Genomic DNA, 26,312 nt, shown 5'->3' on the forward strand with positions numbered 1-26,312 from the left:
TATAAATGCCTAACAGCTGCATATTAAAGGTTAGCTGCAAATTTACTGCCACTTACAGAAGTCTAATGTGTGTGTGAAGTTCCTGAATGACACCAGGGAAAACCTCCCATAAAGCAAATTATAAGCAATGTTTCTGGAGTAGCTTCCTGATGCTTGCAGCTCATATATATAAATTTAAACAATAACATGAAACACAGATAAATATACAATCTTTTCTGGTCATACATACACATCCACCTCTAGCTATAGCTATAGCTATACATATTTTAATTAGGTTTTGTAAGACATATTCTTCTACAACATTAGGCATAAAAAGGCTAAGATGATCCATTTAGCAGGGAAGCCAGGTACACCTGAGGGACCTCCTAAATAACCTAGGAAGTGAAATAAAAGGCAAGGGTAGGTGATTATTAGCAGAGATAAGAAACTAAATTGCTCTGTTAAATAGCTTTAACCCTGAGGAATTTGTGGTGTTTAAGAAAAATAACTTGAAAAGGCCGTTCAGCAGAAGTTGTGGGTCTTCTTAAATGAAGCTGCATGTTTGCCAGCAATGGAAAACAGTGTTGGGGAACTAAGCATCATTCGCAGAAGCCATACAATATATGGGCACCTGCGCTGCGTAATGCAGAAGTAACTGAGTAGTGCTTCAATGGGATAGAAAGCAAGAGTGGTACTGCCAGCAGTCTTCTTCTGCACCTCAGATAGAAGCTTGTTTTCAACTAGACCAAAACATATTATCACAATACCATTTGTACTCCTGGCAATTAATGAGCCACCATTCATAACAGTCATTTGGAAGTGCAAATTTTTGTGGACCAGATCCAAAGTCCATTGTAGTCAATGGAACTACTTTGAATTTGTTTCAGCAGGATCTTAAATAGGCACATATAATGTTTTCCACACAAATTTAATTTATCAATTAAGTAAAATGTTTTATCGTTTGACATGTCTGTATTGGCTGTTACTGTGTGGTAGGAGGTCATTTAATTTCATTCACAAAAAATCCAGAGCAGTTATCTCTGTAAGATTATTTTGTGTGTGTGTGTGCTATCTGTTAAATCATGTTACTGAAGTACAAAAGCAGACTAGATTTTACTAGCTCAGAAAGCATTCTCTCGTCTCATAGGACTGTCTGCAGAATTTAAACTGAGCATATTTCAAAGCAGGCATCCTTTCTAATGCAACATAGGTAAGACAAAGCAGAAAAGACAAGGAGTATTAAAAGCAGCAAAATTCTGTACAAAAAATATCTTCATACTTTCATAATAGGAAATTCAGGCTCTTAAATCATTATATGAAGACTTTTTTTTTTTTTTTTTTTTTTTTTTTTTTAAGTCATCATATATCCTTACTGTCAAGAATATTCTGTTCTTGGCAATGGATAAAAATTCAGAATTATCTTAATGTTTTCAACAGGTTCTCCGACCCCATCTAATCTTTATGCAGCATTATGGTTCTGGTAGTAGATCATATTTCCGTCCTTTTCACAAAACCTCCATAAAAGACATAACGTGACTTGGAAAACAAACATGAATAATTTAGCAACTGTATATAGGCATATGAAATATTAAAGGGACAATGACAAACTATAGGGAATTTCACACAGATGATGGCTTGACAGCAGTCTCACACTCACGTAGTATTCTGTTTGGCAATAATAGCAACAGATGAAGTCACGGATTGATAGAGGAATGAATGGAATGGAAAGGAAGAAAGATGCCACAGCTAAGTTAGTTAACAGATACTGCAGCGTTTCCTCTTCCCAACCATGCTGCACTAAACAAAACGGCCCTTCATAACATGATGCTTGAACACATGAAGTCCTACCCAGAATTCTGTATTTTTTTACATTCTTAGTACTTTAACATTCATGACAGCAAATTCAGTTGCCAATAAACAAGTCACAGAGGAATATTTCTTTTGTCTCTGTCATCTGACATTGGGGAAAATTAGAAAATATCATCTTGCTCCTCTGAAACCACAGTTATGACACTACTAATAACAAGAAAATTAAAAAGGAGACAGAACTCATTTTGCTGGCAGTGTGAAAGGTTAAGTGCATGTATAGGTTGCAGATAGAAAGACAACTGAAGAAACAGATCAGGTTTTGTGGTTCTCTCAATGAAAATCACTTAAGGAAGAAAGTAAAGCAATTGCATGCATTTACAAAATGTTGATTAATTATGTACCAAATAGATAAATATATCAAGCGCATTTTATGTAAAATGTGTTGGATCTTTAATTCTGTTGAACTTCCAGGGGGTATATGTCTGTCTTGGGATTTCTCTTCTCCCTGCCCTGCCCTGCCGTCTGCATTTAGAGGGTACTGCAACTACTAACCACTCCCCACTTACAAGATTCTGTCTGTTGAATTATCCTGACTGCTGCATGCCAGTTTACAGAAGTAGAATCACATACACAAAGAAATGTAGTGTCACATGATCACAGAACAGGTGAGGTTGAAAACACTGCTGGAGATCATTCAGTCCACCCCCCCTGCTGCTCAATGGGGGATGTCCCTCAAGGGTCCATAGTGGGACCAATTCTATTTAATATCTTCATCAATGACATAGACAGTACAACTGAGTGCACCCTGAGCAAGATGACACCAAGTTTAGTGGTGTGGTTGATTTGCTAGAGCAGAGGAATATCATCCAGAGGGACCTTGACAGGCATAAGGAGTGGGCTTGTGCAAACCTTAAGAAGTTCAACAAGGCCATATGCAACGTCCTCTTCATTATTTCAACACTTATTACATATCAACTGGATTTTAGGTCTTACACTTCAAAGATCTGCTCTAGGCGGTCTTGGAAGATCTTTGCTCTTGGTCTCTGACAGAGAAAGAAACATGCATTTTTGTTAATTATAGCAATAACTTTACTGTATTCCTGTTACACTTAAAAGAAAAATAATTTGGTGTTGCCCTCTCCTGCTTGCTCTTTATATCAGTTTGTGTACCTCTGAACTAACGCACATGCACTGATATAGCTGAGACTATGGTTTTTTCTGAATGTTTATTTCCACAGGTGATTTCACTGCTTCTCTGTATTTCACCTAAATTGGTTGAGAAATAAGTCCTCCTAGTCATCTGAATTAATAAAGATTTTAAAACAGAATGTTAATTTGGGTTTTAAAGGGATATTTATGTATTTATTCAGCAGATTTTTCCAAGAACTGTGATTCACTGCACTAGATATGAAGAAGACACCCTTCAAAATTCAGAAGAGTTTGCTGTCTTCTGTACTGTCAAAATTTTAAATTCTGAGTAAGGGCAGTTCTTTGGTGTTAAATCACAGGGAAAAAAAGGGTTAAAAATCATGGACAGAATATTTCAGTAGTGCTTTGAGATTTGGAGTTTCCCACTGGAAGTGTACCTGAACATGAAGCATGAATAAAATATGTTGTGGGACTCGTTGCTCTTTACGATATTATCCTAACATCCATTTGTAAATCTTTTGTCATTTGACCTCTAGGAAAGTGGTGTATTTGTACAATCTACAACATAGAATTCTTTCATATAAATTCTCTTCTTAAGGATGTGTTGTCACTTTTTTCAGAACCTAGACATTAGCTGTTTATTTTGTGAGCAGCTCTTAATATAAGAAAGTTTTTTAAAACTGAACTGGTAACTCCTTAAATCCATTTGTACAGTTTAAAGTGAAAGCAACCTCATTTTGAAAACTGCAACATTTATCTTCAAATTTCCAAACTATTTTCCCCTTCATTGAAATGCAGGCATAAATAAACTAAAAACCCAAATGGAAATAGTAATTTTTTAAAAGCCAAAAAACTATATTTAATATATAAAAAAAAAAAAAAAAAAAAAAAAAAAAAAAGAAGTCAAAGAAGTAAATGCCTTATGGTCTAGGAAACTTCAGCTGTGGAAAGAAAAGCAGGAATATAAATCTGTTAAAAGAAATTAACTCCTGTCTGAACAGATCTGAAACATTATGTTTTGAGTGAATTATTTCTTTGTGCAAAGACATGTGATTACATGTTTTGCAGTAGCATGTATTGTATGAATGCATATACATTTATGAGAAAAAAAATGTCAGAGAAGAAGAAAAGATGAGGGCATTGGCCTGATCAAGAGGATTGTGTGATATATGTTGCCAATGAGAAGACAGAAAAATGTGTGTAACATAATTATGCCTATTCTGCATTTACATGAAGGGATCATTTTTCTAGCAGAATTCTGGCTTGGCATACAAGTAATAATCATATGCAGAACATTTCTTTAGTTATTTTTTCCTAACTTTCTAAATTAATCTTGTGGGTATTATGGGTGTTTAATCCCAAAGCATTTAGCTGAGGCAACCCCTCAGAAAGCCAAAGCCAGATTCTGCCTGAAGCAAATAAAACCAGAGGAAAATCAAGCAGTCATAAGCAAAAAAAAGAGATGAAGGGTTAGAATTGACCAAATTTTTGCTTCAAATTGATCTTGTATACATTCTTTCACAAGAATACACCATCTAAGACTAGTGAAACATCCTCTGGGCTCTGCCATAGTTCTTGTATTCCATATAATGAAATTGCTAGAAAACTATTCTTATAATTTATAATCTTCCTTCTATATATATGAAGCTGATATCCCTGAAGTTCTCACTTGTTTCTCAAGTAACCAAGCTGTTGTAGTAGATAACACAATAAACAGTTTACTGGTAACAAGTAAGTGATTGTAAAGGTATTTACAAATTGATGTTGGCATGAATTAAATACTTCCTTTTCATCAAACAATTGACACCAAAGATGCCCTCTTCCTTCACTTCCTCTCAAGGACTTGTTTTCTTGGTTTTCTTGTGTAAATTAGGAGTTTAGCTCAGATTCTGAACTAAAAATACAAACCCTATATGTAAGCATTCCATTTATTGTGCTATGAATATTGCTACTGCAAAATGAACTACTAGCTTTTTAGTAAGACGCTAGATGCTTTTCAGTCTTATTTAGTTTTGGCACAGGTGACAGCTGGTTTTGTTCAGGTGTTAAAGCAGGCTGTTTGATAAGTCCCTTACCACTGAAGCAATTTTATAGTCTGAAATTTTAAACTATTCTTCATAGCCTGAAGAATGGAAAAAGTCCACACTTTTGCTTAAAACCTTCACTCTAAAGTCTTGTTTTAAATCTAAAGTAGTAATCCCTTCTGAATGTGTTCTTAAAAAAAAAAAGCTTAAAATTTATTTCTGATATATAATAATTTTTTTTAATAAAATGATTGATAACAAGATTCTTCACTTCATTTTCATTTCATTGCCTCTTGAGAACTGTATTACTTCAAGTTTCAGGGTAGGGTGGTTGTAAATAACGTACCAGGAAAACAATTGTACAAAAGAAACATGAACCCAGTCTGAACAAAAGCTACTAGTCTCTGCAATTCAAATTAAGCTCTCCTCACCAGGGTCACTTCCAAGGTCTTCAAGCTAATTCATAACTGTGTAGGATGCTATTCAATAGAGAGGAAGAGAAGAGTTAAGTGGTTTATACTTCGAGTATTTTGGATCCTTTCTAACAATAACCCCTCCACTCCCAAACATATGGTATAGGAACAGTAAACCCAATGTCTTTGGTTTACCTGAACTTGTTGTTCCTGTCTTCATCTGGTCTCCCCTCTGTAGTATTTTACTACCTTTGATTTTCACACATACAGATGGCAGGAAATGCTTGTCCTATCAAGACAGCTGCAGGAATGAGAATCTCAGATTTTAAACTGAATTAATAGTTTTAATTTATTATTTCCTGCTTCCAGTATCAATATTTCTGAATTTTGCATTTAATTATTTTTTTTCTTTCAGAAACGAAATTAAAATGACATAACGGTATTATGTTAAAAAGATTGATTGGGGAAATTGTCTTTCCTTCCTGCCTTTTGGTGGATCATCACATCTGATTGATGACTGTATGAAGATTTATGCAAGAATGACTTTCCTAAACGAGATGTGCAGAAGAGACAGATTTTCATGATTTGAGTTATGTGAGGTAGATTAGTGCCAAGACAGGTCAATGAGCTCATAATTGGCTCAAATTAACACTACTACTAGCTGTGAAATTCTTCATTGGCAACTGAGTGACTCTCACAAGAGTGCAAAATTTTTTATCTTTGAAAATATCAAAGCAAAAGAAAGTAATTATTTCCAATCTAATCAGATGCAAGCTGAGATGTATATTATAAACAAGAGATAATACCAATCACCACAGTGGCAACTGGATTACTCAGACCACAAGTGCTTTCATAGAAACACAGATAATTTCATTAAAATGGCATTCCTGTTTCCAACAGGAAAAAGGCCATAATTATTAGCTTGGTAATGCACTGATGACTGTAATTTTGGTGTTCTTTGAGTTTTCTAGATGGCAAATGCACATGCACCCAGGAGGAAATTCTCTAAAATCATATGTATACTATTGTCTAATAATATATAATCAGTCTTTATAACTACCTCAGTAGTGCTTGAAATGTTATACTAATGTTAACTTTGTCTTGCAATAAACAACTATACATCACAGAAGTTATCAAAATTAGAGCAAAAGAGATAACTCAGGAATCCCAGTTTCCCAAAATTCTGAATTTGTATCCCTTAGAAAAATATCCCATTGTTATCATAAGTTGATAGCTAAAGAAAACAGAAGCTTAATACCTATTGCCAGTTCAGTAACATTTTCAGTGTTATTAACCATCTTATTTCATATTCCAGAGCTCTGAACAGTTATGCATTAGCAACACCTTTGAAACATTTTCACAATGACTTTTTTTTCCACTTCCCATGCCTTTCTTCCATTTTCGGATTTGTTTTTTTAAAAATGTTCTTTACTCCATGGCTGAACCCCAGAAAGCTTCTATTCTTTCAATCTTAATATTTTTATTTTTTTTTTATATGTAAGATATTTAATGAGCAAACAATGTTAATGGCCTTGCTGGTACATTAGCACATAACACACTCTTTCATAAGTTTCATGTTATAGGCAACTTCCATTAATGTTTTTCACATGGAGAAAATCCTCCGTTATGTAAGTTAAATTTATGCATCAGAACATATCAAGTGTCCAAATTAACTGAATGTATTTACTGGATGTGTTGACCAGTTTATGTTTACATGTTTTGAAAAGAGCTTTAAAACGGTTTATATTTTAATTAAGTGATTTTGCATTTTTCACTGGTGTAATGGCTAAAGCTAAACCAGGAAAAGACAATGAAAAAAAAAAGGAAGAAAAGAAGGAAAATAATACATGATTTTCCAAGTATGAAATTATCTTACTGAGGTGTAGTCATATTTAGAATGGTTCTGAGGTAACATTCAGGTTGTTGAAACAATGACATTAGATGAAAAAGTCAGAAAGCTTAATGAGAAATAACTGGATAATACCTAACTCAATGGCATGGCCACATTTTGTTACTCAAGATGAAGGCACTAATAACTGTGCCTTCAACACGATACTTAACTAAATTTTGAGCAAAACATTCCAACAAAGCCACGGATTCACTCTTCATTAACGTGCAATGTATCTCATTAAAAAAGCCCAAACAAACAAACAAACAAACAAACCCCACAAGACATTTTGTATTACATAGAAGAAAAAAGTTGGTTAGAAAAGAGAAACTCTCACAAGAACTTTTCAATTTAAGTTACAAGAGACACAAGCTCGTGGAAAGAAGTTAAAAGTCTCCAACTACATATCTGAGAACTGTCCTTTCGAAAAGGTGCCATATGGCTTATTATTTTTGTTTTGTTCTTTATCGGTCACTAAATTTTGCAGGAATTAATCCCCCTTTCTAAAACCCCCAAAACACTGTCTCTCAAAAAACAAAAACAAACAAACAAAAAAAAAAAACCCAAAAAACCCCAAACAACCAAAAAACACAACCCAAGGGAAAAATCTAACCCCAAATCAGCAAAGAGTGAATTAACAGCTTGTGCTCAGCGTATATTCTCAAAGTGCTCAAATAGTCAAACAACATCTAAAACAACATTATGGATTTTGGTTCTAGCAAGGCAAAGAAAACAGCATGGGCTACTGATGCTTATCACCAGGAGAAAGGGCACAAATTGGCTAGACACTGAAAATAGAAAGACTAGTCAACTGAAACAACTTTGCAATCTTCTGCTTTTATTATCAATGAAAGCTTGCAAAAGCAAAATGAAGCCAGTTCCCAAAGTTAATTGTGTTGAGTGTTTGTGCAGTATAGACTCCAATCTGTGGAAAGTGAAGGAAAAAAAATGCAATTCACCAAAACAAAAGTAAACCTGTAATTTTGAACTATTTTCTTGACTGACAAGTTTTTTGTTTGCCAAGAGTTTCATTCTTGCTGAAACAAAAACACTGGTAAATGCATTATAATAACAAAGAAAAGGCTAAAGCCTTACATTAATTTGTAAACTGCTACACACATATATGAACAGTTTCACTCTGTTTAATTTCTACTATGCTAAAAATACGCATATTTGTCAAATTGGAGCTAAATTTCACCTTTAAAATATGTATTTCTAAAATAAACTTCCTAGGCATGCAAATAATGAAAAAGCTTGGCAGTAAAAGTCAACTATATTCAACAAGCTATACAAAACGTTTCCAGCTTGTCTTTATAGCATTGTAGAATAATTCTGTACCATCTTTTTTAACAAGAGAGTAACTTGGTTGAACTCAATTCATACCAGATTTAAAAAAGAAAGCCCTAATACCCCCCCCCAAAAAAATGTATCCAGAATTTATACTGTTGTCATCATAGAAAAGGGACTTCTCTCACTATGTCCTTACTTGGGGTCTTCATTCTGTGACTGTACATACATGTACGTAAGTTCCTGTGTATCTCTTCTACGTCCTGAGTCCTAAGCTTTGAGGAAAATCACCTGATAGTCACTTCTGTGTAAGAGTTATCTTTTGAAGCAGCATTAATAAAATGGAATATGATAATACAACTGGCAAAATGCACTAGTTCATGTGTTTGATGTGGTCTTCTTTGGTATGTTGCCAACCTGCGAAAACTTTCTGCCAAAACTTTGCACTTATGGATTTTACTAACATCAGATTCAATGAAAGCATTAGACAGGATTATTTTTAATAACCATTCCCCTTACAGCTCTTAACCTTCCTGCATCCTCCTAAATTCCCTTTTATTTTAACCCATTTTAAGTTCTCACATTACAGTTCTCAGAGAGTTACAGAATAACTTCTTGTAGGACTATTGGAATTATTTTGTGTAAATGAAGGCAATTTGGTCAGCTCCATTAAATTTGTCTAAGAATTCAGTAAGCTTTTTTTTGAAGAATGTCAGCTTTGTCTGTTGCCACTTGATTTACACAAAATCTAGATTTGTTTTTGCCCACTTTCCCTTTTCTCCACCTATGTAATTGTTGTTTTTCAACATTCATCTTCAGATTTTCCAGAATCTTATGTCAAATGAAAATTGTTGTGATTGCTTTGACAATAATTTTTCCAATATAGTTGCTACATATAACTCATTCACTTTTTATTATTTCCTCCTTTCCCCTTGATTATAAAGCATAGTTTTCTATATTGGACCAAGCATTTTAATGTGGCTTTTATCATGAAACGATACCATATGGATCTTTAACTCATCCTTGACTATGTCAAAGATTGTCATAGCAAACATGGAAGGTGCTATGATGTTTTATCTTGCTAAGTAGGCCAGATGCTATGTGAGTTTTCGTACAATACCACTTATATAAACCCTGTTGAACATACAAAACAAAACTGGGAAGAGTGTAACTGAAATCTCTACCCAAAGAAAAAAAAAAAAAAAAAAAAAAAGTGGTTTTTTTTTTTAAAAGCCCTTTTTTAAAAAAACCTGTTTTTTTTTTTAAATGTATCTTTAGCTCTGCAGAATGCATCTGAACCTGTTTCTATAATTCTATGATTTGTAAAAAACAAACAGTGGCTGATGAGGAAGAAAGACATTTGCATCTCTTCTAGGTCCAGAAGAATTCAGCTCACAGTAGGAAAGGGTTTGTGCCACTCATCATGAGTAGTCAGGAAAGCTTAGAAGAAGAAGCCAAGATGGACAACTGATTATTCATTCTAATACCCTTTGAGTTTTACATAGGTAACAGACAAATAGACAGGTTGACAGATAGACAAATATATCTCAGATAAAGTTATTACTCAGAAGACCATCAGTTCTGTTCGGGACAAGATGCAGTAGTTCCAGTGTGTAACATCATGAGCAATCCAGGCTCTGCCCAATGGTCAGAGAAAAAAAAAATCAGTGTTCAACTAAAGCAGAGCTAATTTTACATTTGTAATCAATGAGGCAGAATGGGAGTCTTCAGCAGTGGTCTTCCGTACAAAAGGAGCAACAACAGTTGGAATTAACAAAATGAACTCTTCCAGTTCAGTTCAACAGACTCCAGTGTGTGCCCACTGGGACATGACCTGCAGTAAATTAGGTGGGATGACTAGGACATTCACTTAAAAAATGCACACCTTATTCAAACTGAGTATCAGACTAATGCTTACATTACGTGAAGGATGTTGCTGATTCTATTACTCTCCCCAAGAGATGCCTTTCAGACAAGTGCTTTGGCAGAATTGTGGTTGCATCTGCATTCTTGTAGAGACACATATTGTTTTGTCTTTTCATAGAGTATTTAGCATCCATATTAAGGAGTTATATATTATCTAAAGTAGGACCATAATAGTGCTAAGTTACATTATGAGACACTATCTTCACAAATAAGGCAAACACGATCTTTCAGCTTGTATATCCAGAATGTATTTGCAGTCTTTGCATATCCAGAATGTATTTGCAATCTTTGCCGTCAGCCATCATTACATGTTTCATCCATTCAAGCTGTAGTTTGCCAGAATACAAACAAGCTTATTCACATCAGATGTTGATAACCATGTGATTTCAACTGGATTAATGCTAAACAGTCATAAGGCATATTATTTGGTCTTGGAAGCCAGTTTATGCAAGGAAATAAAGGAAAAGATAGCTAATATTATGATTATAGGAAAACTGTCATTTGCTTAGCCAAATATTACTTCTTTATGAAAAACATCCCTTATTTCACATAATTATTTAATTTTATTTAAACTCCCAGTTTAAACTTCCAAAGTTTTTATTTCTACTACATGTCCTATTTATCTGCCTTTTCCCTAAAGACCTTGAATTTAATGTTAAATCTTCCAGTCTGAGGAAATTCTGTTTAAAAAAATGAAAAAAAGGAGGAATGGAATATTGTGGAGGAAGATGAAATTCTTTGAGGACCAAAGTATGAATGCAGTATTATTTCATTCAAACTTCTGTTCTACTACTTGTGATCTTCTGACAGACCTGGGAAATTATAGATTTGGTTAATTTCTTTGCAATAAGGATCACAGACAATAGTTTGGTACAGAGACACCATTTACTTTATCTGTAAAAAAGCTTTAGAAGTCTACATTTAATATTTACTCAGAGAAGTGTGTTTTGAGCTATTCCAGAGCCATAAGGAAAGAACACTGTGGTGTTTCTCTCTTTTGGCAACTTTATGAGAAATATATGGTATTCTTTAAGATACAGTAAATTTTTCTAACTTGTTCAATAAAAATATTTTGTATTATTCATTTTTTTTGCATAGAAAAAAATGGCTATGGCTCCTTATGATACACTAACTTCAGTTTCTTTCCCCCTGCCTCATTATCCATCTTTGATACTTAAACTGATCCTTTAGCTTTCTGCGTAAACAAATAGATGGTACCTCTGATATTCTGAATGGTACTTGCTGCTTTTGTGAAACAGATTCAAGATCTATGCTAATTTGTGCAGTTTGTCTTAGACACAGTTCTATAATTATATAACATAATGACTTTGTAATCACACCTGTGTAATTCTAGTAAATATTTTTACCTATTTGTTACATCGGATATTTGAAGAAAATTTGATCAGACTATCGAGTCTTATCAATAAGAGGCACTGCCAAGAAATCCAATTTAAATTGTAAGGGTTTTTTTCTTACTCAAATAAATCTGAGACTATGTTGCTAAGCAACTAATTATTACATTTTCTGTTGTAAAAATCTACTCCCTAACTCCGTAATGACCTAATAATTATGTGTACACTAAGCTTATATGAACATACATTAATTTTTTTAATGGCAGATTTATGTAGAGCTTATTGAACTGCAGAAGTCTTGAGCACTGGTGTTTTAACAGCTCATGACAGTAAGTCATACAGTTTCACCATCCAAAATGAATGAGCCACAAGGTATTACCAAACAACACCAATAATTATAATAAATGTTCTTTTAAATAGCTTCAGATTTAATATAATATTACTAGCAACCCAAGTAATATGCGACATCCTGATTTTTTTTGTATATTAACAAAATGGAAATATTAGTACAATGATAAGGAAACCATATCTAATTGACTAATTGAAGTATTATGTAAATAAGTATAGGGGTAAATGAAGAAAGAGGAGGATTTTATGATTACTTTACAATACAAACATCTTCTGGGAAATGTGAGTAGTCATACAACAAGGTAAATCAGAAAACCACGATAAAAAGTGTCAATATCCAGCCTGAAACCTATGTATGTGTTCTGCTTTGAAATCACATGTATTTACTTAGAGCAAGCCTCACTGCACTTGGTGCCTTAATACCAGACTCCTTCAAGTAACAATGATTTACTGTTTCTAATTACACAGGTTCATTATAAGATACATTCAAAACAAGCAGCTTTTTACAACTTATATGGTTTCAATTCCCATGGAGAAAAGTAAGTTTAATTTCTATTCTCTCCACCACCCTCAACTGCTGCCAATTCAGTTTGCATTTACCAAGACATCAATTTAAAATACCACAAGTGGATATAGAAAGAAGTTGTCACTCACCATATGCTTCCCAATAACTCTGTACTGTCCAATCCCCACTGTTAATGGTTTCTTTTATACCTGCAAAGAGATATAGGTCATGCTCAGATAAATGAAAATAAGCAACATGTTTGCTTCCCACTTAGTCACAGATGGAATTAATATTGATTTCAATGTTCTTTTACAAAGTCTCAGGGATTAGAGGAAAGCTGTTGAAACAGAAGGCTGGCCTTGCTGAATGAATGACTAAGCATACATCAGATTTGCGTTTTGTACAGTTAATCACAATTATTGATAAATATTTATTGGTTTGAGTTTCTTTCTTATATGTATTTTATAACTACCATCATCATGCTGTAACGATTTTGTCATTACGAAGTTGGGTAAACTATAAAAAATAAATTTTAAAATTTGTTTTACAATGCAAAATTCAGTATAATCTACAAGTGAATATCCCCTATTACCTCAATTCCCGAAGGACCTCAGCATCCCAGAAGAAACAAAGGAAAAAATGAAAGGAAAAGATATAATAATAAAAAAAGATTAGTTATTACGCTGTTTCCTCCTTATTTATCGAGTTCTGATTTATATAACTTAGTACTCCATTTCCTAGTTTCTGCTAGGATAGAGTTAATTTTCTTCCTAGTAGCTGGTGCAGTGCTGGGTTTTGGCTATGATGTGAGAACAATGCTGACAGCACACTGATGGTTTTGGTTGTTGCTGGGTGATGTTGATACTAAATCAAGGACTCTTCAGTTTCTGGGGCCCTACCAGCGAGAGGGCTGGAGGGGCACGGGAAATGGGGAGGGGACACAGCCAGGGCAGGTGACCCAAACTAGCCAAAGGGTCATACTGAGAATATAAGCTGGGAGAAGAAAGAGGAAGGTGGGGACATCTGGCATCATGCTTTTAAGTAACAGTCAAACATGATGAAGCCCTGTTTTCCTAGAGATGGCTGAACACCTGCCTGCCAATGGAAATTAGCAAATTAATTCCTTGTTTTCCTTTGCTTGTATGTGCAGCTTGTGCTTTAATTAAACTGTCTTTATCTAAACCCACTAGTTTTTTTCACTTTTATTCTTCCAATCCTTGCCCCCATCCCACTGCGAGGGGAGTAAGTGATCAGTTTTGTGGGGCTTAGTTGCCAGCTGGGGTTAAACCATGACAATTTCTTTGTATATGAAGGTTGTTGCTGATCCAACTCATAATGATTTCATCTAAATAATTAAGAAAAATAGATAGATTGCATTTTAATTAAAATATTTTTTTTTCAGTAGTCGTTGCCTTATAGTGATTTCATGGTGATTTCATATAGAACTTGAAATTTTTCTTTTAACAATCTAATTTGAACAAGATTTTCTTTCAAATATTTGTAGACAAGAAATCACCTTGACCAAGGTGTTTCATGCAACTCAAACTCTTATGAGCAGCTGGAAACTACAAAACTTAAAATAAAACAAATATTCACAGTTTCTTTTAAAGTGGAAGAGCAAGTACATATATACAAGTAAAAAAAAAAAATGGAGAAAAATCGAAAAGACCACTGATTAATCTCTAATTGATATTGTAGAGAAGTCTGGCAATTTCCCTGTCATTTCCTGTGAAATTTAATGTCTCAATAGATAGAAACAGAAAGGAGAAAAAAAGAGAAGAAAAAAATCCCAAACAAACAAACTCGTTTGGGTTAGTGTTTGCTCTACCTAATAGCAATCTGGCTGCTCTTAGAGCCAGTTTGCTATGATGCTTGACAGTGCCAGTTAGTGAGAAAAAAGATAGGTAGTCCTCAGCGGACTCTACATTTCAGTTGAAATGGCTTCAGGTTAGATTGGCAATTGTTTTGTCATGAATCACAAGTGTTATATGTCAAGTCATGCTAAATATTCTTCTGTATTTATCCCCTAACTGTTATATTTCTTTTCAAGTACTAAATGCTTAGGCTGGAAGTTGCATGAATTACATTAATGAAAAACTAGGCTTTTTAGTTTGTGTGAAGACAAGCGTGCTGTTGTTGACTGTGGGACCACTAAAAAGAGATGTGACTATATGTCATAAGACTAAACATCACTCTTAGCTGACAACATATGAGGCATCAGAAGCTCTTGTTCTGTAGTGAAATCACTGGGACTTCTTGGAGTAGCTGAAGATGCAGCATTGGTTCTGCTGGCGGAACTGCTGCAACCATCAGAAATGGGTAAGTTTAACCAGAGACCTCGCACATTGTGAGAAAAGCCACATGGTTGTACTTCAGGAATTTTTGGACAGTGTTATTACTTCAACTCATCCAAAAAAGTCAAAAAAGGTAAGTGTTGAACTACATGGAGAAATATTTCATATTCATGCTTTTAACTTTATTAAAAATCACTGGATGTTGCATGGCAACTTCCACAGGATTTACTTAGAGGAAAGGATGCTGTAGAATTGTTTCAAAAACCCCGTGCCATAACCAGCACTCCTGCATCACTACTGCCAGTTTACTTTTACACTACTGATCATTTGCGTGCTGTTTTCAAACACTATGGAGGTAGTATACATAATACTCCATACTACTAGTTTGTCCTCTTTGTTGATTAATACCATCCTGATAAAAATCTCTTGTACTTTTGCTCATCAGAACGCAAAAGAAGAAATAGGTGGCAGTCCATGAAGCTATCAGTCAGAGAAAACACTGAAAAGTGTTTTTTCCATGATGCATGAATACGTTGCAAAACTATTTGTCATATAATGCCATGGAATCTGAAAGTATATAATGATATTAGAAAAGTGATCAGACAAGTTCATGAAGGGTAGAATCATTAGACACAACAGTCTTGATGAAGTTGGAAGGAGTGTCACTAAACCTTAGTTTGCCAAAACCAGGTAGGGAACAGCAAAGGCAAAATCACTCTATATATACACCAGCTTTTGTAATTTTTCTCTAAATATTCACTGCTCTCTCCTGTCAGAAACAGAAGAAATGAATATTTGATCTCATTCAGTATGGCTTATATTTACACATTTTTTAACTTTTTAACAGGAGTAATAGTAATGGATCAGAGCTCACCGATGTCTCCTTTCTCCAGACACCCCTGAAAAAAAGCCTTTCCTATTAAACTTTACAAGTACCTTTCTACAAAAATATCTGGTAGCTTTCTGTTTCTCCCTGAACTGTAAAACCAAACAAAAAACCTTTTGTGCATATGGAGGTGATCACACTGGCTTCTATCACTGAGATAAATACTAGATTATAGCAGCAGTTACACTGAAATACTGGATCATTGCTCCTTACATTTATATGGTGTTGAAGAGTGTAATTTTCTCTTTCCAGTGCTATCAGACAGAAAAGTTAATCATCAAAGGCACCAGTTAAGATCAAGAGGACAATCCTACTGGTGCTGACCATGAAAAACAGTAGAACTCTTCAAAATTTCAAGTTGCATACGTATGGATGACGACAACTTACCAGGAAATGAAACAAACTGGGAAGCAGAGATATCAGTTGTGAAATTACAGTGAAGGCAGAAGAAGTCAGAGATTATTTCCTTTATGAATATTTAATGAGTGAATAGATTTTGCCATAATTTATTTAGATTTTATCTGCAAAGTAAAATCTACGTACGTATTTTACCCTGTTTTATTTCATCTGAGACATGAATTGCTCTTTCTGTTCTAGGATGCTCAAGCAATCTCATATTACATTGTCATAAATAGTTTCCAAACTTTACCTTGTCTTAAGAACAAGCCTGGACATAAAATTTCATGATCTACAGAAGAGAAAAAAGTCTACATGTCAGATAAATATTTAACAAATTTTGTGTTGCAACCTTAGATTTAAAGGGCTGTGTCCAGTAAAATTTAATCCATGAGATATAGACCTTTGTAATAGCTTTCTAATCTTGAGTTGAAACACCAGGTTATTTCAAGATTTTGCAGGCATATTGCTTAAAAAGTCCAGACTACTGACCATAGCCCAAAGAGGTGTGAAAATTCATTTTTTGTCATGTACTTTTTATGCACAGAAAAACTGTTCATCTGCTTTGGAAAATAGCAGCTTCTGGTGGAAATTCTTTCACTAGAGAGATGTAGTTGGTTGGTTCCTATGGGAACATACAGTGTTGCTCTCCTAGATAAGCAACTGTAAAAAGTCAAAAAAGGGGGAGGAGGTGGCAGGTCTGTGTGTGTGTGTGTGTGTGTGTGTGTGGACAGGAATGGTGATCAAAACTCTAATTCCTTTGCACAAATCTCTCTTGAGAATCAGAGATAAATTGGTTTTGCTTTGTTGTAAGGACATACAAGAAAGATAGCCAGGGAAGGCATAGAACAACATCAATAGTGAAGCCATGTGTCAGAAAGGGAAGTAAGAGATCTTTACAACATGAAGTATTTTTAAGAAATTTTGAGAAAATCATAACATATACATAAATATACATAAATAATAAAACCAAATATAATTTGATTACATTTTCTATTTTTTTATAATATGCACCTATACATGCACAAAATTTGACTTTTCTTTGAAAATTGCATTTATAAAACTCTCAGATTACTTCCTTTGTAGAGGATGAGTCAAAACTCTCCACATAAATCACACTGGTTCTTTAAAAAAGCTTTAGGATTATGGCTTTAATTTCTAAGAGGAGGGAGAAAAATTCAGATACTGTATTCTGTGGTCTTATCAAATTCTGTGCCTAGTTGGCACATGTTTGTGACAAGGACGTAAAGTGAACTTGAAGTCGTGATTCTGTAAGACCATTAATTCATCATGAGGTACTGCCACCCTTTCCCCACAGCTGCTTGTTCACACTCCAAGGTACAATCTCTTTTACCTCCACTTAAGTATTTATGTGACTGAGTGATGAAACAAGTCAGAGAAATGAAGTCAAGTCAAAGTAATCTAGGAAAAAAACCTTAGTGTTAAAGCATACTTGCTCCCTATCTCTCTTATTATGTACTAACACCTTTCAAGGGAAGAAAGATCCCAGGAATGGAGAGCTGAAGGAAGTCAGTGCAGAACTAAGGAAGAAGAACATCAGCTGGAGGTTTTCATAGCTTCTGGCCTGGGAGCTCAAGGAAGTCAATAAACGGTCTGCTTGGACAACAGAGCACTATCATCCAGTGCTAAAAATGCCAGGTTAGTGAAAAATAGTGTAACACACAAACATTCAAGATTTGTTGACTTTAGTGGTTCTTCTCTTGTACTGATTTGAGACAGAGCCTGAAATAAGTTTTTCATGTGGATTTAAAATTTCTGCAATAAGCTTTTGTCTAGAAAGTGTTTTCAGAATCCCAATGAAAAATACACTGCAAGCTGGGAATGCCTTTCTTGTTGTCTAAGATAAACAACAAAATAAAACATATACTGTCTGAACACAGTATTTCACCTCTTGTAACTGACAATAGTTTGAGATTCCAACTTTTAAGCTTTCCTTGCATGAATCTTGAAATGTGAATTCCATTAGCACCTGCGCTAAGGTTTCAACACGTATTTGTGCAATTAGAGTTCATGTGCTTCATAGCTAAGTAAGACATTCTCCCTCAACCAAGAACTGTACCTTCATTTACAAAGATACTTGTTTACACAGCTTGCTGAAGTCATGTAATAATTTATGGAATTTGTTAATGAATAGACTATCACAGTCTTTTTAACTGGCCTGAAACTAAATGGTGCTGGCTGGTAGATGTTACGGTGGCTTTTGAACAAGAAAACTAATTTTCTCAAAAGTTTGTATGAACATAGAGCATTTAGAATATTGAGATCTCTATTTGGAAAGTTTCAGAGCCTTCCAGCATTTGATTTATCATAGCATCCTTTCTGTTAGAAAAGACCTTAGAGATCATAAAGTCCAGCCATCAGCTCAGGCCTGTCAAGTACACCACTAAAGTCCATAAGGACTGCATCTACGTGATTTTTTAACATGTCCGGAGATGGTGAATCCACCATCTCCCTGGGAAGCCAGTTCCAATGCTTCACCACAGTTTCCGGAAGAATTTTTTCCTAATATCCAATCTAAACCACACCTGGCATAACTTGAGGCTGTTTCCTCTTGTCGCTGTCACTTGATACCTGGGGGAATAGACCAATACCCACCTGCCTAAAGCCCTCTTTCAGGTAGCTGTACAAAGCAATGAAGTCTACCCTGAGTGTCCTACAGACTAAACAGCAGATGCTCCTCATAAGCCTTGTTCTCTAGAACTTCACCAGCTCTGTTGCCCATCTCTGGACACGCTCCAGCACTTCAACATCCTTCTTGTAGTGAGCCCAAATCTGAACACAGGATTTGAGGTGCGGCCTCACCAGTGCCCAGTGTGGGGGGATGATCCCTGCCCTGGTCCTCCTGGCCACAGTTTGGGACACAAGCCAGGATGCTGTTGGCTGCCTTGGTCTCTTTTCCCTGCATAACCTAATGACATCCTTATAGTCCTTCAGAGTTGCTTGCCCCTTCTTCCAAAGGTGGTAAACTCTTTTCCCCCTGAGTTCTAGCCAAAGCTCTCTGTTTTGCTTGGTCAGTTTTCTTCCTCACCAGCCTGTCCTTGGTGCATGGGGACGTCCTGCATTCTTGAGGAAAGTCCACTCCTTTGGCTATTCAGAACTTTCTTCCAAGGGACTCTGTCGGTCAGTCTCTTAAACCCGCCAAAGTCTACCTGCTGGAAACCTAAGGTAGCGGGGTTTTGCTGACTTCGCCCCCCCCCCTCCCCCCCCCCCCCCCCCCCCCCCCGCCCCCTTCTCCAAGAATCAAAAACTATCATCTCATGATCCCTGTGCCCAAGACGTCCTCCAATCACCACACCACCCATCAGTCCTTCCCTGTGTGTTAACAACAGGTTCAGCAGGGCATCTACCCTTGTTGGATCCCTGCCTAGCTGTGCCAGGAAGTTATCTTCCACATTTGGTTAAGGCTGTCATGTATTTTAAGGTAATGTGAATAAAGTTCTAGACTACATATATCACCTTTCCTGCAGTATATTTAAAACCTCCTGTATTTTCCTTTATGACATCTAACAGGAGCATAAGAAACTCTTTTAAAGAATTTTTGCAGTTTTCGCAATGTATGTTAAAGATTAACTCACTACATAAAGTTCTAACCACTGGCTTCCCCACTGAATACACAGGCAATGAGAGAAGTTGATTTTTTGAAATTCTCTTTAAGCTATTGCCCTCAGACACATTCAGTCCCAAGTTAGTGACTATGTGCAACACAGCTTGACACTCAGGTTCATCTCCATGGCCTTTGGTTTCATACCTATCTCTATAAAACAGTTACAAAGACAATGGAACTGAAATATTCTAGCTAGTTCCAGACAATGCAACATGAAGCAAGAACAAAAAGTTGCATCTTGGGAAGTTCAGGTTGAAGGTTAGAAAATATATTTTCATTATGAAGGTTGTACAGTGCAATGAAATCACCAAACAGGTTATGACATCCTTGAGACATTTTTAAGCGTCAATTGTACAAATTCATGGCTGACTAAAGGCAGTATTGGCAATGCCAGCTTGGGTTGGAGGGGTGATATAGATGACCTCCTGGAGTCCTTTTCAAACAGCATTCCTGTGATTTACTGACCCCGTGTGTTGATTAATTCTTTCTATGAATTTTACTTGGCATATCTTAGCCTTTAGCAGACAGCTGGTGTGGTAATTCAACAGTTAAAACCCCTTCGCTGTCTTAGAAAATCCTTTAGGTAGGCAATTTTGGGGGATATAAGATTTTATATACATATATATATATATGTACATTAATATAACATTGCTAAGGATTGTAATATGAAGGGCATTTCATTAAAGACCAGTAATCCTAACAGTATGTTTAGAATAACACTAAGACAGATACCACTCTCAAATTTACATTGTATAACTTAAACTATAACAGAGACAATTAAATCACTACATAGACAATAGGAATAAACTTAACATTACATCGGTTAAGTCCTAACTCAACTTCTAAAGGACAGGCCTCATCATCATAGTATTTAGGTTATTTTGGGTTTGGGGTTGGGTTTTTTTTTTTTTTCCTTTAACATGTAATTGTAATTTAGACTAGAATTTGTACATAATTCCTGAATTGTCTAGCATTTCCCCTCTGATATCAAAGTTAAAAATAAGTTTTCCATTGTTCTTTTTTAAAACAGTGTCCATATAAAAAGAGTATAACAGCTATGGAGATAGATTATACATGAACAAAGGACTGCACTGCAAAAATTGTTCAGTCTGAAGCTTAATTGTATAGCTACCTTACACTGTGATTGCTTTTTTGTTGCTGTCCTCTGTTGCTGCCTGGCCTTTTCTGAATGCAACCTCAGTGTGTTTTATGGGTCTCTTTACCTAACTCTCAGCATAATGATTTAAACATAAGTAATTCCAAAATGAATCATTAGTTCTTTTATAATTCAAAAATAATTTCAGTAGAGACGTACAGTTAACTATGTTAAATTCAATAGAATAACATTATCTGTACCTTTCAGAAAGATGTTGTGTTTTCTGTGCACATATATGCCATCTCTAGCTGCCCCTGGAAGAATGAAGTAAAAATATGAATCCTCTGACTTTCCTGAAAGACAATTATTGAAAAGTTCTGAAAAAAACAAGACTGTAGATTACTTTTAAAAAAGGAAAAGAGAAACCCAGTTACTACTAGATAGAACACTTCATCTCTTGTGATAAAATTAAATGAAATGTTTACCTGCATTAATTAAACAATAAAGTAACCATTCAATGAAGGGAAAAGTTGAAAATGGAAGAGGTTTCACCTGGATATAAACTTAGAGTCACCTGAATATGAACCTATAATCATCTGAATCACATGAATAAGTGGCCCAAATAATGTCCCAGATTTTCAGTACAATTAAAGATAGCAGATATAGAAGTACTTGACATTTCCTTAATGTCACCCACATGAAAATATTTCTATTTTTAAGTATCTTTGAGAGTGACAGAATAATTAATCTTAACGAGTAATGTATTTGGAAGAGTTTCTTGTTTTAAACAGAATTCAGAATTTGAATGATTATGAAGTTTCTTGATGAGTTTTCTGTTACATTTTATCACCAGATGTATCACTGTGACATATTGCAGATAGTTCAGTAAGTAGCACAGGTATGAAAGCAAATACTCTGTCTCCTTATTTAGTCAGAAGTGGTTTTGTGAGTCCTATATTTTTAATTTTTGTTTGATCTCCTAATCATTATCACTAGGGTGCACAAAGTATTTTCTGTCACTCTTCAAAATGTGCTAAATATGCATGTAAAATTACATGTGATAAATACAGAAGGAAAAAAATTAAGCCAAATGAGTAAGAAGGAACACAATGTACATCTCTAACAGACTTTAAAGGGTCATGATTGTTTTTTAATATGTGGCCAGTTAACCCACAGGTGTTATGATATTGGTTTTAATGTATTAGATAGGGCTCCTAACTTAGAGTAGCTGTCATTACCAATTATCAGTTTCATAGTAAGAATTATTTCTAGTTAACAGTATTTGCACATTATTATTATTTGACTGACCACTTCCAAACCTGAATTACTGATTACAAAAAAGATTTACTAACTGTCTGTCAGGACAAAGGCAGAGTACACTATGATTTGCAGTAGAAGTAGGTGGCTTAGATGAAAATTATTGGAAGAAACAATTTCTGCAAAGCAGTTCTGAAAGACACCTGGGAATAACACTGTGCACAGACTCTGACACTTCACTTTGGTCTCCACAGTTGGAAGGCATATAAAGCTTGCCTTTCATTTTGTACTTTCTCACTTCTGCCTCTAATACCATGTGCAAGTCAGATACAAAAGAAACACTAATTCAGAAAACAGACAGAAGTTCAATTCAAGTTCATCTTTTGTATGGAAGACAGTATGTGAATGTGTGGGCTGCCAATTAACTTTTCAAACAAAATAAATAAAAATAAGCTCACATCAGAGTAACCACTGACTAATTTGGTCAACAAGTGTAATGCAAAAAAAAAAAGCACAACCAGAGAAGAACCTCTTGGTTTCCAAGAATAATCAAACTTGTCTACACTTGGCTCTGGAACAGCCTGATTAAGACATAGTACCACCAGTACAGCAGGGAAGGGGAAGAGTAAAGGGAAAAACATGCAATGGATAATTAAGGGAAAAGAACCCTACCCTTCACCAAATAGCTGAAATACAGTTAAAATACAATTTTCTGGATATATATGTCTAAAATTGTGGTAACACAACATGCAGGTTGTGACTTCTTTACATCACCTGTGCTACTAGCTTATCTGCAGAAACATGGAAGTCAGTGATAAAACTGAAACCAGTAGACTAATACTCTTGATATTCTGTATTGCCTGATGACAATAAAAGCACAAATAACCTCTTGCCAACATACATGTGAGTTATACACACACATGATCGTTTCATCTGTTAAGGTTACAGGCTCAGATAACTCATTACCATCCATCTGTCCTGGTATTTACTTTCTCTCCTAAAGTCTCTTGCAGCACAGGGTGAGTTTAATTCACTTTCAAATAATATTTTAAATGCAATCAGGGTGCTACAAAATTGCAAGTGGAAGCAAAATATTTAATGCCTCATAGGCCTTTGCAGGCCTTCCCGGTTAAGAAACATTTGCAACTTATGGTCTTGCCAGTTAGTATCATTTAATTAATAAGTGAATGGATTATTATTAACAAAGAAATGAAGTCGGGAGCTTCCTTAGCTGGAAGATTTCAGTTGCTGTTGTTTTTTACCATATCTTGCTTATCTAGCAGGGTTTGGTAAAGAATGGATTGTGCACCCTAAAGGTGTATAAACACTGTAGCTGCCATGCTTGGGCAGAGCTCACATCAGCAGAGACTGTCATACTGCTCCTTTGTGATCTTTCCTACAGCAACTGCAGTAAATTGTTCCTGTTTTCATCTGATCTAAGCTATATTCTTGTTACTTCCATAACAGATGAAGTAGGACAGACTGCTTTCTATATTTCTGCTTTCTATATTTCCACAGGAAAGGTAAGTAAGAATTCAATGCTTCATAGTAAGAGAAAGAAAAAAAAAAAAAAAAAGAAGCACAAATAGATTTGCAAAGATAGGTTAGTATAACCATGAAGTTTTTGGAGCTGGAGAGAAATGCACCCTGAATCTTTATCTTTATTGGTCTCTTTTATATAGTCATTTGGTTTTATAGTTAATTTTGCTCATCCAAAATTTGACCTTTGGCTGGTCAAATATATGCATTTTAAGGGTTAATACCAGTCATATCTAATAATTCCAAAAGTTAGGTTTTTCTTCATACATTGAGAATCATGTGAAGAGAAGTAACAAGCTGCATCTCCCTTATTTCTGAAGAGTTTTCTTCCTTTGTAGTTTCAAAATTTACCTTAGTGTCACCAGCTTCCTGAAGGTCCATCCACATTCTTCGCAAAAGTAGGATCTGCAACAATCTGTGAAGGAAATATAAGAAGGCCCATTATAGCTGGCTTGTATCTTGGCATTCTGACTTTACTTTCCTTTTTATTTAACAGTTAATAGAACTTTACAAAGTTCCACAAAAGCTCAGATCTTCCTGTAGACTAATTATCATGCCAATATTATTAAGCTCTCCCTGTCAGATGTTGGTGTGGAGTTTTTTGGTGCAGGAGGCAAGCCACAGACCCCATGCACCTTCTCTCCCAAGAGCCAAAATTCTTGCAAAAGTCTCATGAAATGTCAACAGCTTTCTGAAGGACACAGATCTCACCACTCAGTGGGAAAGTATGTGAAACAACAAAATAGTTTTCTTGGGAGTCAGAAGGTCTATGGAAACACCAGTCTGATGCTACGTCAAGCCTACCAGGCCCCTGTTTGACATAGGCTGGTTCTTTGGGTTGTGCTGTATGTAACACACAGTGAATGAATTCAGGCTGGTGCTGGATCAGTAATCTGCCTGGTGCTCCACGACACAGCAAATATACTCCCTAAGTAATCTGAGCAGAAGCCAAAGAAGACTTCTGAATTAACACTTATATGGAGTTTTCTATATAACTTGTACTTGGGACACCCAGTTTACACAGCATAAAATAATTAATTTAAATAATTTGAATTCAGTTAAGTCATTTAAGCAGTACAGAATTGATAGTGTTTGAGAAAGAAAAGTTATACGTATCACCAACAGACAATGTGATCCCAACACCCACAGCTTAGGTGTCGTCCTCTTTGTGCATCAGGGTGCCTATCTTGAAAACTGCAGTTACCCTATTATCATAGCTGCTGTTGCTGACACATTCCCTGCTGCTACCAGGTACATTTACATGTGGATTAGACAGCCACCTTCCTACTGAAGCTTATGAGGAACAAGGGCAAGGAACGCTTGTGTTATGCTCACCATAACATTTTATTCATGCTTTGCAGGTATTCAGATGATCACATAAAATAAAAGGCAGCAAAAAAAAGGAGACTAGGATTTTTTGTTGTGATTTTGCTGACAAACAGTCTAGAGGAAGAAGTGACTTCCCCTCTGCACAGTATCGTAGATAATTACTGAAATTACTGTTTTCAGAGCATGGAAATACCTAATATATTTGTCAAGTATGTTTGTATGTAATGATAATCAGCTGAAAAAAATTAAGTTTATACAGTCAATAGTAACAGATGCTGTAGCCAAAGGGGATTTTTATAAGCTATACTATAATAAGTCAAATCATGAACAGATTGACGTAATACATTCTTTTTAAATAATTTCACATGCCCACATCTCACAGAACAAGGTAAAAGGCTTCCAAAAATTATTATCTAAAGAAAAAAAGTACTTTTCCCCCCTGTTAATCTCTTTTTTCACTCTAAAGAATATCTTTTCATACACATAGAATCTGCACTGTGCATTCTTTTCTACTACATCATCCTGGGACACTATCCATTGTTCACACTAAAATGCTATTCTACCAGAGATTTTTTAATAGCTGTAGTACAGTGCAAGTACTCATAAAACTAAAGACACCATTAAAGTATGTCCTCAGGATTATGCACTGTATTATGCAGCCATGAACGTGTTTTAACCTATGGCAGTATTAGTCTAGAGAGGAATGTTAACATTTCACATGAGGGGTGTTACACTGACTTAGAAAAGATGAAGTGCCATATTTGTTATCAGTGCTGCTGTAAATGGCCTTGGCTCAGCTACAGACCACTGTATTCTATGTCTGTAAGCCTTTCCAAAATGTACTGTAACAGAAGTTTGCAAGTGCTTTTATATTACAAGTATCTCCTTAAGAGGAATTTCCTTTTAAGAGCCACAGTTCTCTGGATTCCAGTTCTGACTACAGGAATAGGTTCCAAATAACTTTCATTGCAAAAGCTCATCAAGGTTTTGGAAAAAGAAGATATTAAGTGATTTTCAGTAAGCAGCCTGGAAAAGTACTAAGAGAAGATTAAATAAGTGTAAGATATCATTGTAATAAAAAAATGCATCACTCACCGTCTTGTTTTTACCCATATGCATACATAGACGTGTGCACACAAACAAGATGTGCTGAAAAACACGAAACAGACAGACGTTTTGAGGGACACAATTTACCTTATCTATGTTTGGA

Source organism: Falco naumanni, chromosome Z (genome assembly GCF_017639655.2).
Source record: "Falco naumanni isolate bFalNau1 chromosome Z, bFalNau1.pat, whole genome shotgun sequence".
Classification (NCBI taxonomy): domain Eukaryota; kingdom Metazoa; phylum Chordata; class Aves; order Falconiformes; family Falconidae; genus Falco; species Falco naumanni.